Here is a 17041-nt window from a genome sequence, read left to right as displayed (position 1 = left end):
GAAGCGACGTCCACTGCTTCCTTCGCGGCTTCGAGTGTCATCTGGAAAGCTCTGGCTTTTGGCTTCGGTGGGAAATTAGGCCTTGTTGCCTCCTTCTTCTTCGGGTAGTCCCTCTAAAGGTGCCCTTCCTCATTACAACCATAACAACTTTTCTTGTTGAACGTACACTCGTTGGCATAGTGCCTAGGCTTACAACATTTAAAACAAGTGACCTCACCGTCACATTTCTCATGATGTTTCTTTTTGCACTTTTCACACCATTTCGCTTCACCTCCTCCTCCTCTCGAACCAGACTTCGAGGATTTACTTTTCTTGTTGGATCTTGAAGATCCCTCGAACCTCCTCTTCTTACCTACCTCAGTTCTTTCCAGACCCCTTTCCTTTAACTGGGTCTCAACATTCTTGGATGCTCTAACGGTTGCCTTTAACGTGCTTTCCATTTTGAATGTTGGGCCAAACGGCAATCCGTTAGCAAAATTTTCTATCTTAGCGAGCTCAGTCGACACCAGGTATGGAAATAACTTCATCTTCTCTGTAAACACAATAGCATAGTCATCAATGCTCATTTTCCCTTTCTTCAAGTTTTGGAACTCATTGTTTAGATCGATCAGGTCTATCTCAGAGTAGTACTGCATCTTCAACTGTTCCAGGAATACTTCCCAAGAAATCTTCAAAGCGTCTCCTTGTGGCATCGTATCCGCCAACAATTTCCACCGGCTCAAGACTTCGGTCTTCATTTGTCGAACCGCAAGGACGGTTTTCTGCTTATCACTACAGTTGCAGCTTTCAAATATCATCTCCATTTTGGAGATCCAATCCATACTCTCCACAGGCTTTGGGTTTCCAGAAAGACTTGGTGGTTTGGAACCCAAGAACTTCTTATACATACGTCCATCTCGGTCGATATCGCTCTCCAGGTCATTCCTTCTCATCACTGGGATTTCCATTTGACTGAAAGTACGGTTGTTATTCCCTTCTTCGGACTCTCCGTCATTCAGTTCTGGTTGTTCAACATGAATTGAAGGTTCATTTTTGTTATTCTGCAACAATTGTCTCATTTCTTCCCTTTGTTCAGCCATCATAGTCTGAATCATGGCTTGAACTCCAACCATTGTGATTGGCTCGGGTGCGACTTTGACTATCGGGACCTGCTCAATCACTTTGGGACGAGGTTGCTGATTCCTGTTTCCATTTTCATTTCCAGGTCCACTTCGAGTTCTTACCATTTCGATCCATACACCAAATTAGGTGAATTTAGATCTTTATTTACGATAGACGTTTAAATTCCCCTTATCACTCCGAAACGTTACATGCTAGTTCTAATATCGTAATCGAGCGCTTAGAATCCCAAACACATAAGGTTTCCGGATCCAGTCGGCAACAGACCATAGATACAAACAATAATAACACATACGGAAAGCATAAAGCATTTAGCACATAAAAGCATTTTAGGCATCTTTCCTAAAATAAACTAGTGCTCATGTCTAAAATATGGAAGACAATCATCTCACGATAATCGCTTAGCATTCTAAGTTTAAGTCTAGAAATCCTACAAATTCCTAATTTGCTTAAACTAATGCGTTGATACCAACTGTGACATCCCCATTTTAATGGCCAGAAAAGACTGATTTCGTTTATGCTTTTTAATAAAGATAAGAGTAACTTCTTAAGAAAAGTATTGCAGAATTTGTTCCCAAAACAAAATATGATATAAATTTATCAAATCATTTCTTAAAGAATTGTATTTTCATTACATTACAAAAACTCGGGATGTCAATCATCAATACAGACCATAAGCATAAACCAAAAAGATATAAACATCTTAGGCCACAAAACATAATCTAGCCTCAATTCCATAATCTCTCGTCAAGTCATCTAACTATGCTTTTGCCACTACGTGTAATACGAGAAACTGAGTGAATCAGGCTGGGGAGCCTAGTGAGCATATAGGGTTTTCAACCCACAATAAATAAGTTTGTTATTTTCAACAATCATTAAACCCGATTACCAGTTCCCGTTATCCTCACCTTATGTCGCTAAAGCGTCCCTCATAAGGGACCTATCCTAAGGAATTTCATCGGTATAGACACTACTGCTAAGGGGATTCCTCAATAACACATGTCTGTAAGGCAACCAGGGGGGATGGAGTACGCTGGTGAACACTTCGTTCACAAACACCTACAGGTTGCGAGTCTGCTAGTGTTCCACTGGACTTCCTAGAAATGTCTGTGGTCGTCATCCATACTCCGCTAGATGACCAGAACAACGTCAACATTGAGGCCTCTCATCATTTTATTACACCACACACCAACTATTTTATCTACCCATGTTCTACCCAACATATTTGTAGATATAAAATACATACATGGTCCAGATCTTTAAACAAAGCTTACATATAAGGTTTAGATCGGAAGAAACTGTTCATATCTGAAGGAAAGAAGTTCAGATCTTTCATCCAACATAGATCTCAAAGTACATAGTTTAGATCTGAAGAAAAAGTTTAGATCTGAGATGAGAAAGTGTAGATCTGAAGGAAAAAGTTTCAGATCTGAATGAAAGAAGTATAGATCTTTCATCCAGCAAACATCTTAGGTAAAAAGATAACATATATATATATATATATATATATATATATATATATATATATACGTAGCACATAATTTATATAAAATACTTCATATATATATATATATATGTAAGATGAAAGTGACTATACACTCACTTGATACAGAGTTATTTGGACATCACCTTGCTTCTAAAAGTAACCTTCTTTGACAAAACCGTAAAGTTTGCTTGAAAACCGGGCTTTGTGCGGGCATAGTTTCAGACCGAAAAACTCTTTTTCTTGGAGCCTTCGGGCTCTCCGGGGATTCCTTCGGGGGCTAGTGGGTTTTCCTAGGCTTTAGGGGGTTTAGGGACCTTAGAGAGAGAAACTAGTAAGAGAAAGATGGGAGAAATGAGTGCTTTCTTCGGCAGCCTTCACAACCCTTTTATAGAGTGAGACCTTTGACGTACGCTGGGCGTTGTCCTCGGCTACGCGGGGCGTAACTCGGATAAGACCGATACGTGGCAAACTTTGGATGGTGGTGCGTGGCTCGTTTTGGTCCGCATAAGGCAGCTGTACACTGCGCGTAGTTACCTCGTACGCAGGACGTACTTTGGTACGCTTGGCGTCCGAAGCTACGCTAGGAGTACCGTCCCCGCACATCATCGTGATTTCCCACTCCAACTTCAAAAATTCATATATTTCGCATCCGAGCTCCATTTTCGAGGTTCTTTGTATTCACACGTAGGCGGGAACCTACTCTACAACTTTTATTTAGACTCCATCGGCTAATTTTGACTTTATTTTAAAAGTTATATTTTTAACAGGCTGGGATAGGATTGGTCTGTTAAAAATTCATAACTCGTTCATCCAATGTCCTTTTCTGTCTAAATTTTTATTGTTACACTATTATTAACGAGATCTTCGATTTTCGTTTAGGTTGTGTCGGCTAAAAAACTGCTTGATCTAATATTCGAACTTCGGGTTGTACACTGCTGAGCCGAAACTTAGAAAAATCATAACTTCCTCATACGAAGTCAGATTTGGGCGATCTTTTTATGCACGCTCTCGATTTACCGAACACTACAACTTTCGTGTAGGTCAACAAGGCTAAAACGTCCTCTATCGTAAATTTGCTATTTACATCACACAGTGTCATGTCGGTTCTGTCGTGAAACTTCGACAGACCATAACTTCTTCGTTGCAACTCGGATTTCGGTGCTCTTTATATGTCCAGAATCCTTGTCACGACCACTAAAACTTTCTTCATAGATATCGTATTTATCTAACATTTTATTTTTTTGACGCTTATTTTTATCCTTTCTTTATTATAAACAAGTAATAAGCACACAAAAGCACATAATTCACATAATATTCAAGTAATTCATATTTATTACTTTAAAATGGGTTACAATGGTTGACCTAGATTATTACATCATCGCATCAATGTTTAGCCTCGAAACACGGATGTTACAATTCTCTCCCCCTTAGGATGATTACGTCTCGGAATCATGCAATAGCAAACAGATGCGGATAGCGACTCATCATGTCACTCTCCGTTTCCCAGGTGAGATTTGGCCCATTCGAATGTTTCCATCTCACAAGCACTAAGTCGACAATCTTGCATTGGAACTTCTTCGTCTTTCAGTCAACAATCGCCTCGGGCTCTTTGATTAGTCTCTTATTCTCGTCCATCCTTAACTATGAAATTGGAATTATTTCGGGAACCTCTCCCGTGAACTTCCTTAAATAACATACATGGAATGTGTTATGAATACCATCTAGTTCTTCGGGTAATTCAAGCTTGTAAGCTTGGTTCCCAATCCTTTGAAGAACTTTGAACAATACAATAAACCGTAGAATCCACTTTCCTCGTTTCCCAAATATTATAAGTCCCTTCCATGGTGAGACTTTGAGCAAAACTGAATCCCCAACTTCGAATGTCACCGTCGACTCTTCTTGTTAGCATAGCTCTTTTGACGATCCTGAGCTGCTAACATCCTTTCCCTAATCACTTTCAGTTTTTCAGCAGTCTGATAGACTATCTCGGGGCCCATAAACTGTTTTTATCCGTCTTCAAGCCAAAAAGACAACGCACGACACTTTTTTTCCATATAAGGCTTGATAAGGTGCCATCTTGATGCTCGAATGGTAACTATTGTTGTCGGAAAACTCTACTAGAAGCAAATGTCTATCCAAGTTACCTTGAAATTCCAGGGTACACGCTCTTAGCATATCCTCCAACCTTTGAATTGTTCTTTCTCTCTGACCATCAGTCTGCGGATGGTAAGTTTTACTTGAACACAATTTTGTACTCAATTCCTCTTGTAGACTTCTCCAAAACCTTGACGTGAAATGACTATCACAGTTTGATACTATCGTTAAAGGAACACCGTGAAGTCTTACTACCTCCTTCACATAAGCATTAGCTAGCTTATCCATAAACCATCTTTCATTGGTTGCTATGAAGTCTTCAGTCTTAGTGAATCGATCAACGACCACCCAATTCATGTCGTGACCGTCCCTTGTTCTGGGCAGTTTAGTGACAAAATCCATGGTGATGTCTTCCCATTTACCCAATGGTACATGTAAAGGTTCTAAAATCCCATATGGTTTCTGATGTTGTGCCTTAACTCTCGCACATGTCACACACTTGGCCACATACTTTGCAACATTGAGCTTCATCGTCGGCCACCAGTAGTAGGGTTTCAGATCCCTATACATTATTGTGTTGCTGGGATGAATTGAGTACATGGTCTTGTGAGCTTCTTCAATCAGAAGATCTCTTATTCCTCCCGTCTTAGATAACCAAATTTTATCTTGGAATACCTTTAATCCTCGATTTTTCGTACCGAACAACAGCGTTTTGCCCAAATGCTCTTCTTTTCGGTCATTTTTCTCTGAAGCTTTTTCTTGACTTTCTTAATACTTTATACTTTTGTTGAGACAACTTCAATTCTTAACGCTCTTGGCCTTCTCCTTTCTAGGCTCGCTTTTCGGCTCAAGGCATTAGCTACGACATTTGGTTTACCAGGGTGACAAAGTATCTCACATTCATAATCTTGAAGCAACTCTAGCCAACGTCGTTGCCTCGTATTCAACTTTTTTTGATCAAAAAGACACTGAAGACTCTTATGATCAGTAAAAAGGTTGAACTTCGTGCCGTAAAGATAATGTCTCCACATCTTTAGTGCAAATACTACTGCTGCCAACTCCAGATCATGAGTGAGGTAGTTCTTTTCGTGTTCTTTAAATTGAATCGATGCATATGCTATCACCTTATCCCTTTGGGTCAGAACCCAACCTAACCCAATTCTAGATGCATCGCTATAAACTGCAAAGTCTTAAACTCCATCGGGTAGAGAAAGAATCGGTGCTTCACACAACTTATTCTTTAACTTCTCAAATGCTTCTTTGTGCTTCTAACTCCAGGTATATGTTGCTTCTTTATGGGTCAAATCTGTCAATGGAGCAGCTATCGAAGAAAAGCCTTGGATAAACCTTCAGTAATATCCGACTAATCCCAGAAAGCTTCGGATATCCGTGGAACATTTCGGTCACTCCCACTTCATTACAGCTTCAATCTTTGCTGGCTCAACCATGATCCCTTCTTGGTTAACCACATGACTCATGAATTGGACTTCTGGAATCTAAAAATCACATTTGGAGAACTTTGCATACAACTTCTCCTTCTTCATAACTTCTAGCACTTCTCATAGATGCTTGCCATGCTCCTGCTCGCCTTTTGAGTAAACCAGAATGTCATCTATTAACACTATCACAAATTTATCGAGGAATGGTTTACAAAGCTTGTTCATCAAATCCATGAATGCTGCTAGAGCATTGGTCAATCCAAAGGACATAACGAAGAACACATAGTGTCCGTATCTTGTTTTGAATGCAGTTTTCTCAATATCTTGTTCTCGCACCTTCAGCTGATGATACCTTGACCTAAGATCGATCTTGGAGAAATAACTCGTACCTTGTAGCAGTTCGAAAAGGTCATCATTCCTCGGAAATGGGAATTTGTTCTTCATCGTTGCTTTGTTCAGCTCTCTGTAATCTATGTACATCCTCATGCTTCCATCTTTCTTCTTCACGAATAACACCGGAGCTCCCTAGGGTGATGAACTAGGTCTAATGAAACCGTTGTCTAAGAACTCTTGGAGTTGTGTCATAAGCTATTTCATCTCCTTTGGTGCTAATTGGTATGGTGCTTTCGCAATCGGTGTCGTTCCTAGTAACAAGTCTATCTGAAATTCAACTTGTCTATCAGGCGGTAATTTGGGAAGATCTTCAGGAAAGACTTTCGGATAATCACACACCACTGATATTTTCTGCATCTCCTTCTTCTCTTTCTTAGCATCGATCAAAAATGCCAAGTATGATGTGCATCCTTTGGTCAAACGTTTCCTGGCTTTCATTAGGGAAATGATTCCAAAATTCACTTTATGTTTGTCCCCGTAGATCACAAATGACTCTTTCCCAGGCGGGTTCACTCTTAGTATCTTCTTCTTGAACAGTATGTTGACACCATTGGTGCTAAGCCAATCCATTCCCAGTACGATATGGAAACCATTCAGCTCTATAGGAAATAGCTCCATGTGGAATTCGTTTCCGTTCAAGTCGATGCCGATATTCCTAATGCAAACACTAACAGGTATGAATTTGCCACTAACAACTTCTACAACTAGGGTACCATCAAGTTTTTCTATAGGATTTGCTAGTCTTCCATAAAATATATGTGATATAAAGGAGTAATTTGCTCCTGGATCAAACAATATCTTGGTAGGCAATCCATTTACAAGAAAGGTACCTGGAGCGACGTCCACAACTTCCTTCGCGCCTTCCAGTGTCATCTGGAAAGCTCTGACTTTTGGCTTTGGTGGGACATTAGGCCTTGTTGCCTCCTTCTTCTTCGGACAGTCCCTTTAAAGGTGCCCTTCCCCATTACCACCATAACAAACTTTCTTGTTGAACGTACACTCGTTGGTATAGTGCCCAAGCATACCACATTTTAAACAAGTGACCTCTCCGTCACATTTCCCATGATGTTTCTTTTTTCACTTTTCGCACCATTTCGCTTCGCCTCCTCCTCCTCTTGAACTAGACTTCGAGGATTTACTTTTCTTGTTGGATCATGAAGATCCCTCGAACTTCCTCTTCTTACCTACCTCAATTCTTTCCAGACCCCTTTCCTTTAACTGGGTCTCAACATTCTTGGATGCTTTAACGGTTGCCTTCAACGTGCTTTCCATTTTGACTGTTGGGCCAAAGTCTGACGGCAATCCGTTAGCAAAATTTTCTATCTTAGCGAGCTCAGTCGACACCAGGTATGGAAATAACTTCATATTCTCTGTAAACGCAATAGCATAGTCGTCAATGCTCATTTTCCCTTTCTTTAAGTTTTGGAACTCATTGTTTAGATCGATCAGGTCTATCTCAGAGTTCAACTGCTCCAGGAATAATTCCTAAGACATCATCAAAGCTTCTCCTTGTGGCATCGTATCCGCCAACAATTTCCACCGGCTCAAGACTCCGGTCTTCATTTGTCGAACCGCAAAGATGGTTTTTTGCTTATCACTACAGTTGCAACTTTCAAATATCATCTCCATTTTGGAGATCCAGTCCATACTCTCCACAGGCTTTGGGTTTCCTGGAAGACTTGGTTGCTTGGAACCTAAGAATTTCTTATACATACGTCCATCTCGGTCGATATCGCTCTCCAGGTCATTCCTTCTCACCACTGGGAGTTCCATTTGACTGACAGTACGGTTGTTATTCCCTTCTTCGGACTCTCCGTCATTCAGTTCTGGTTGTTCAACAGGAATTGAAGGTTCATTTTTGTTATTTTGCAACAGTTGTCTCATTTCTTCCCTCTGTTCAACCATCATAGCCTGAATCATGGCTTGAACTCCAACCATTGTGATTGGCTCGGGTGCAACTTCGACTATCGGGACCTGCTCAATCACTTTGGGACGAGGCTGCTGATTCCTGTTTCCATTTTCATTTCCAGGTCCACTTCGAGTTCTTACCATTTCGATCTAATTAGGTGAATTTAGATCTTTATTTACGTTAGACGTTTAAATTCCCCTTATCACACCGAAACGTTACATGCTAGTTCTAATATCGTAATAGAACGCTTAGAATCCGAAAGTACACCAGTGAAAACTTCTTTCACAAACACCTACAGGTTGTGAGCCTGCTAGCGTTCCACTGGACTTCTAAGAAAAGTCTGTGGTTGTCATCTATACTCTGCTGTATGACTGGAACAACGTCAACATTGAGGCCTCTAATCATTTTATTTCACCACACACCAACTATTTTATCTACCCATGTTCTACACAACATATTTGTAGATATCAAACACATACATGGTCCAGATCTGTAAAACAAAGCTTACATCTTTTATCCAGCATAACTTTCAAAGCATAAACTACATATGCGGTCTATATCTGAAGAAAAAGTTCATATTTGAAGGAAAGAAGTTCAGATCTTTCATCCAACATAGATCTCAAAGTACATAGTTTAGATCTGAAGAAAAAGTTTAGATCTGAGATGAGAAAGTGTAGATTTGAAGGAAAAAGTTTTAGATCTGAATGAAAGAAGTATAGATCTTTCATCCAGCAAATATATTAGGTAAACAGATGACATATGTATATATATATATATATATATATATATATATATATATATATATATATATATATATGTATGTATATATATACATACATAGCACATAATTTATATAAAATACTTCATATCTATATGTAAGATGAAAGTGATTATACACTCACTTGATACAAAGTGATTTGGACAGCACCTCGCTTCTAAAAATAACCTTCTTTGACAAAACCGTAAAGTTTGCTTGAAAACCGGGCTTTGTGCAGGCAGAGTTTCAGACCAAAAAACTCTTTTTGTTGGAGTCTTCGGGCTCTCCGGTGATTCCTTCGGGGGCTAGGGGTTTTCCTAGGCTTTAGGGGGGGGTTTAGGGACCTTAGAGAGAGAAACTAGTGAGAGAAAGATGGGAGAAATGAGTGCTTTTCGGCAGCGTTCGCTTCCCTTTTATAGAGCGAGGCCTCGGACGTACGCTGGGCTTAGTCCTCGGCTACGCAGGGCATAACTCAGATAAGGTCGATACGTGGCTCATTTTGATCCGCAGAAGGTAGCTGTACGCTGTGCGTAGTTACCTCGTATGTAGGGCATACTTCGGTACGCTTGGCGTCCGAAGCTACACTGGGCGTACCCTCCTCGCAAAGCTTCGTGATTTCCCACTCCAACTTCAAAAATTCATATATTTCGCATCCGAGCTCTATTTTCGAAGTTCTTTATATCCACACATAGGCGGAAACATACTCTACAACTTTCGTTTAGACTCCGTCGGGTAATTTTGAATTTATTGTAAAAGTTATATTTTTAACAGGTAGGGATATGATTGGTCCGTTAAAAATTCATAATTCCTTCATCCGACGTCTGTGTCCATCTGTATTTTTATTGTTACGCTATTATTAACGAGATCTTCGATTCTCGTTTAGGTTGTGTCGGCTAAAAAACCGCTCGATCTAATATTCGAACTTTGGGTTGTACATTGCTGATCCGAAACTTGGAAAAATCATAACTTTCTCATACGAAGTCAGATTTGGGCGGTCTTTTTATGCATGCTCTCAGTTTAACGAACACTTTGAATTTCCTGTAGATCACCAAGGCTAAAAAGTCCTCTATCGTAAATTCACTATTTACGTCACACAATGTTGTGTCGGTTCTGTCGTGAAACTTCGACAGACCATAACTTCTTCGTTATAACTGGGATTTCAGCGCTCTTTATATGTCCAGAATCCTTCTCACGGCCACTACAACTTTCTTCATAGAGACCGGGTTTATCTAACGTTTTATTTTTTTGACGCTTATTTTTATCCTTTATTTATTATAAACAAGTAATAAGCACACAAAAGCACATAATTCACATAATATTCAAGTAATTCATCTTTATTACTTTCAAATGGGTTACAATGAATGACCTAGACTGTTACATCATCGCATCAATTCTTAGCCTCGAAACACTGGCATTACATTTAACCTGGGATAAAGACCTGTTCACTTTCCTATTGGCTCCACTATTTCCAACACCATTGTTGCCTAAATTCACCCGATAATCACGCTTGCAATGTCCAACTTGATTGTACCTCCTACAAACCAGATCTTTTCTCTTTTTATTGGATTTTCTTGGGACATGTTCCTGCTTACGTTTGCCATGTCCTTTGTGGTTTTGATTCCTTGGTTTGTTTTCAACCATATGAACCAAGGGCTGTCAAGATTCAACTTTTCCTTTGCATTTTTCAGATTTGTCACCTTCCTTCACACGAAGAGATTCTTTAATATGAATGCGCCTAGCAAGTTGAACCAAACACAATTCCTCATTTTGATGGTTTAAGTCATGTTTGAAGTCTTTCCAAGATGGTGGCAGTTTTTCAATGATGGTTGACACAACAATGGATTCATCCATATTCATACGGTGCAGTTTAAACTGACCGTATATGCCAAGGAGTTCACTCTATTGTTCAGTAATAGACCTCGAATCGGCCATCTTATAATTATTAATGTCATTGACCATAAACTTCTTACTAGAAGCATCCTCGGTGAAATATTTCAAGTCAAGGGTGTCCCACAACTCCTTGGCACACAAGGCTTCACTATGGATATCAAATAAAGTGTCATACATATTGTTCAGAATGTGACCTTTGCACATGTAATCTTCATTGTCCCACTTATTTCTCCTACTTATCTCTTCAATCATATCAACAACACCTTTGCCAGCCTCCATTGGTCTTGGAGTAGTCAGCACGTATGCAACTTTCAGAGTAGCCAGCATGAAGTGCATCTTCTTCTTCCAACGCCTGAAGTCGATGCCTTCGAACTTCTCCAACTTGGAAAACTTAGTGGTCATCTCTCAGATTGAGTCACCCATCTCCAGGAACAAGAAATATCAGTTTAATTGTTAGAAGAAGTAGGGTTTGCGGTGGAGATCTAGATACCAACTTGGATCGTGTGAACACTTTCCGAACTGATATTTCTACCCTATGCCTGGGTTACAAGAAATTCAGCCTAGGATAATCCAAAAGCACACTTACGATTCTAGGCATAGAAATCATAATCCAAATTGTTAGAGTGATTTTGTAAGTGTTTGAAGAAAAACGAGAGCTAATTTTCGTGTATCTCTTCTAAAAGGAAGAGCCATTTATATATAATAAATTAGATTAGGGATTCATTAGGGTTTCACCATCATCAGTTGCTTTGTAAGAAAGTCAGGGTAATCCAGATTTTAATTAGGATTTAGGCTCTGCCCCTTGGATCCTGCTAGGGGCGCTGCCTAGACCCCGCCAAAAGGGTGTCGCCCCTTTGGAAACCCCGGACCCAGGGGCGTTGCCCCTGGACCCTCGGCTTCTCGTCAAACCGACTTCTAATTTGATCTTATACATGCGTGCACTCCGCAGAAACTCATACATATATTAGAGTACAAATTATGAAGCCCCTTAGCTCACATGTTAGTTACAGTTACATAAAATGATATAGTGACACTAAAATAACCAACATGTTTCTCATTTTCTAGGATAGGGAAAAATATTATGTATGAAAATAGGCAAGTTTCTCATTTTGTAGGTTGGGGAAGAAATATTATAACTGAATAAGCAAGTTTTCTAGTTTCTATTATCTTATATTGTTGGAGGAAAAACATTTATTGGGTTTATAACAATTTTCTTTTGGTAAAGCTTTAAAGGCTTTAGTGGATCGAGGGATGGGCCAAGTCCACAATAAGTGCATAGCCTATCCAATGTTGTCGGTGTAGGATTTAGGCACACTTGGCATGACGTATTGGTCGTTGGGAGTCGGGTAACTTTTATTTACTGCAATTTTGTGTCGGTCGAGTTCTTCAGGTTTTGAGTATTCACTTTGCGTTTATCGTTTTCCATTGTTGTTTGAAAACCGATAAGTCTGCATTAAATCCCAGGATTTTACTCTGTTTCTTACAGTCGATAGAAGAAAAGTAAAAACCTTTAAGGACAGGAGTAAGATCTGTGCCGGTTTCTACAAATCAAGATCAACTACAAATAGGTTGGTTTTACTTTATTCTTTCGCCTTTAAATTCTTCCAATAACAAGACAATCTGCTTCTACTCCTTTATTATAATTATATCTGATCCGAAGGGTTAATATGATTTATGGACGAAACTTAGTGAAAATAATAATATAATTGGATTTATTATCTTGCGACATCTCAACGTTTAATCTCTTATATTAATTGTTGGTTGTTTGTGAAAAAGTTATGAATATTTAATCATAAATATTATTTTTCCATTCATTTGTTTGTTGATTCTAAACAATTCCTGATTAGTTCATAACACTAACTATCAGATTTTTTAAATATCAAGTCTGAATTTCAACAATCTTAAAATTTTTTATTTGTTACAAATTTGAGACTAATGGATACCTAACTCTCATCTTCTAATTTCGTACTCATGCACCAAGAGTTTGCCTGACTTGACCAATTCGATGGTCATAAATACACTTGCTAGGCTGACAAGGTCAAGTTCATGCTTTATGTGTTGAGGCTCACTTATATTTTGGACCTTAAATTAATCCTAATTCATGTTGATCCAATTCCTTAAGTGAGAAAAAATGTGGATCCGAATATCATTCCCGATCTGGAGAAGAGAAGGGATCTACATAGAGAGACAGAGGAATTATGTGTGGGTCACATCAAGAACTACCTTTCTGATTGGCTCTATGATCAATATGCGCTGGTTGCAAATCCGAGAGAGTTATAGAAAACCTTGGAACATAAGTACAATGCACATGAGGAAGTCACTACCAAGTACCTTGTGTCTAAGCACCTAGAGTTTCAAATGGTTGATGACAAATCTATCATGGAGCAAGTGCATGAACTCTAGGTCACGGTGAAAAAGTTGAACATGCTTTCCATCTCTATACCAAAACCCTTTCAAGTTCGTGCGATCATCTTAAAACTGCCACCCTCATGGAAATACTTCTCTAAGAGAGTGATGCACAAATTTTAGGACTATTCGTTGGACGATATGATGATACACCTCCGCATTAAGGAGGAAACTCACATTAGGGACAAGCATCATAAAGTCGACTCAAGTGTGCATCACCTGTCAGCTGGGTGCTATGGTCATAAGACCAAGTCTATGGGACACAATAAAAGGAACTTGGTACCTTAGAAACAAGCTTCAAGGAATTGATTTATCAAAATCCTAACACAAAGATGAAGAGGGTCGAACCTTGCAATGTATGCAGAGAGATTGGGCAATATGCGAGAGAATGAAGAGATCGCAAGTCAGGACCAGCAGCACATGTAGCCGACCAGGTTACTGATATGGGTGCAAGTATGATCCTTAGAGAGATTTTCATGATCTCTTCCATTACCCGAGCTATATGTGCTTGAGGATGTTTCATATACATTGGAGCCACTGTGCATGTTTATGGGTAATGAAAGAGTTATCTCACTTACCGTCCATCACCACTAGGGGCGGTTGTGGTCTGTATAGTTGACCACATAGCTAAGGTTTAAGGGAGATGTGATGTTCGCCTGAAATTCACAAATGGTGAATCTGTTACCCTTCTATATGTCCTTTATGTCCCTACTATCAGGGACAAGCACGGTAAATTTGGGTCGAGTGTTTATCACTTGTTAGCTGGGTGTTCTGGTAAAATGACCAAGTGTGGGGGACACAAAAAAGGAACTTGGAATGTAAGGAAAAAAAGCTTCAAAAATCGGAGTCATCAAAATCCTTACTCAAAGACAAAGAGGGTCGGACCTTGCCTCATTTATGGAGAGATTAGGCACTATGTGAGAGAATGAAAAGATCACAAATCAGGACTGACAACATATGTAAGCGATCGAGTTACTAATATGGTAGAAAGTGTGAACCTTGGTGAGATTTTGATGATCTCTGAATTTACTCGATCTATTTGAGCTTGAGGATGGTTCGTATATACTGGAGCCACTGTGCATGTTTGTGGGCCATGAGAGAGCTTCCATACTTACCGTCCAGCACCACTCGGGACAATTGTGGTCTATGCAGATGGTCACAGAGACATGCTTCTGTAACATCCTAACTCCCAAGTATAATATTTATATATTTACTTATGAGTTGTTTGAGCGACTCGACGAGTTGGATGCCCCAGCTCGTTGAGTAGAGGCAGATTGACCATGTGAGTTTTATGACCAACTCGATGAGTCAGAGACACCAACTTGGTGAGTTGGAGCTGTGTGAGGAAACCCTAAATCTCCAGGGTTGGTTCCTAGTTAAAGGACCTTAAGCCCTCATTTCCGCCTCACCAGCCACCTTACTCCCCTATGTGAAACCTTAATTGTCTATAGTGATCGAAGAGAGAAAGAGAGAGCTAATCTTTGCGCATTTTAGTGCACCTTTTGAAGAGAAGAGGAGAGTATCAAGGCAAGGAACGAAAAGAGGCTGTTGGATATGGTGTTATTTCATCTACAACTTCTGTTGAAGGTAAACAGCCTTCACCTTGCTTATTGTTGTGATTAGATCTCGTTTTCATGGAGTTTTAGGGCTTATTCTGTCTTTTCATTGAGGCTTTGAGTGTGTTAAGCTTATCAAGTGATTAAGACTTCAGATCTGGAACTTGTGAGGTCCCTAGAGTCTAAAGGTCCCAACTTTATCCAACTAATAGAAGAGATTTCATGATTAAGACCCTTAATAGAAGTTGTTTTGGCATTTCAAGCCCTAAGTGCCATGCATGGACGTAAAGCTTGCAGCTTTACGTGGTATATCATCCTTGAGAGGCTAGATCTAGAGTTTAGGGTTGTAAATCTGCCTTAAAAAGTCTGAATGAGAAAAGGGTCTGGAGGGAGTCGGCAAGTCGAAAAGCTGACTAGACGAGTCGGTTAGGTTTTTCGCTGACGAGTCTGGACATGAGTAACTCGATGTGTTGATGAGAGAAATCAAAGAGATGGATTTTCGTGACTTTTCTGAAGAACGAGGGGACTCGGTGAGTCACATAGATGCACTCGACGAGTCGGGTCAACATGGACTGTTGAGTTGAGTGTTTACTTCATCTGACTTTAGGGTATGGTTAAGATAGGGATTATGGAGACCATGGAGGGGTAGAATGGTCTTTTACCCATTCCAAGAGTTAGAAATAGAGAATAGCCTCTGGTTTATTTAGAGTTGTGATTGGAGTGTTAATTATAGATAATTATCATATGTGTTAGGCGGAAGCTAGATCGGTGATTCGTGTACGAGGTTTATTTGCCTATTGACGAGGTGAGTCTTCTCACTATACTTACCTTGAGTGGTAATTTCATGTGTCCGAAGGGTCTTGTGTGCTTATATGGAGTATTGTGATATCCTACATTATGTCTTTTTGATTTATATTGTGTACTATGTTGAGCTTTACCGAGTTAGGACTGGAGGGTCCACCCGAGTTGTGGGATCGGAGGGTTCCACTGACACATCAACCAAAGGTTCTTATTTGAGATATAGCCATGAGAGGCTAATGAGTTATTTATGGTATTTTGGGGAACACACTAAGCTTCGTGCTTAACGTGCTATGTGTTATGTGTTTCAGATACTTTTCAGGTTCACGGGAAGGCGTCGGCTTGATTGTACACACGAGGTGGAGTTATGTTTTGAGGATTCTGGATTGTGTTTAAAAAATTTATGAACATGTGTTTTTGATAAATTGTCATTTGGGAGATTTTTGAACTATGTTTTTGAGAATTATGTGATTTTTAAAAATGAAAAATTTGTTTGAAAATTTACGGTGTTACAGGTTCAAGGGAGAGATAATGTTTGCTTGAAATTCACACATGGTGAATGGGTTACCCTTCGACATGTCCTTATCCCCTAATATCTCAAAGGGGTTGGTTTCTGCGGACAAGCTCGAGATAGAGATCTAGTAAGGCATAGTTTTAATCACTAACGTTAGAAGGTATGTCGTGGAGGGACAACAATTGTTTAGGAATGTATCGTCTGTGCCATAGTGATGAGGTTAGTGCAAGTAAGCTAGGTGTTGCTAGTGATTGTTCTAGTGTTGAAAATGTGTCTAGTGTTAGTATGAATGATGTAACTGGTGGAATAATTGCTAAAGTGAATGAAATGAACTTTTCTACTTATTTTGTTTGTTCAATTTCTTTATGACATAAATGTTTGGCACACACTAATGTTAAAAACATTGAAAAAATACAAACAAAAGGAAAGTTAAAATATGACACAAAAGATTTTGAAAAATGTGAAACTTGAATGAAATCATAGTTGATAAAGAAACCATTTCAATCAGTTAAAAGAAATACATCATTACTTGAATTGATTCATTCTTATATATGTGAATTAAATGGAATACTTACTCCAGTGGGAAAATGGTATTTCATCACATTTTGTGATGACTCCAACATATATTTACATGTTTATCTACTAAGATCAACAGATAAAGCTATTGATGCATTTAAAAT

This window comes from Lactuca sativa, chromosome 2 (genome assembly GCF_002870075.4).
Source record: "Lactuca sativa cultivar Salinas chromosome 2, Lsat_Salinas_v11, whole genome shotgun sequence".
NCBI lineage: Eukaryota > Viridiplantae > Streptophyta > Magnoliopsida > Asterales > Asteraceae > Lactuca > Lactuca sativa.
This window is presented reverse-complemented; position numbering follows the sequence as displayed.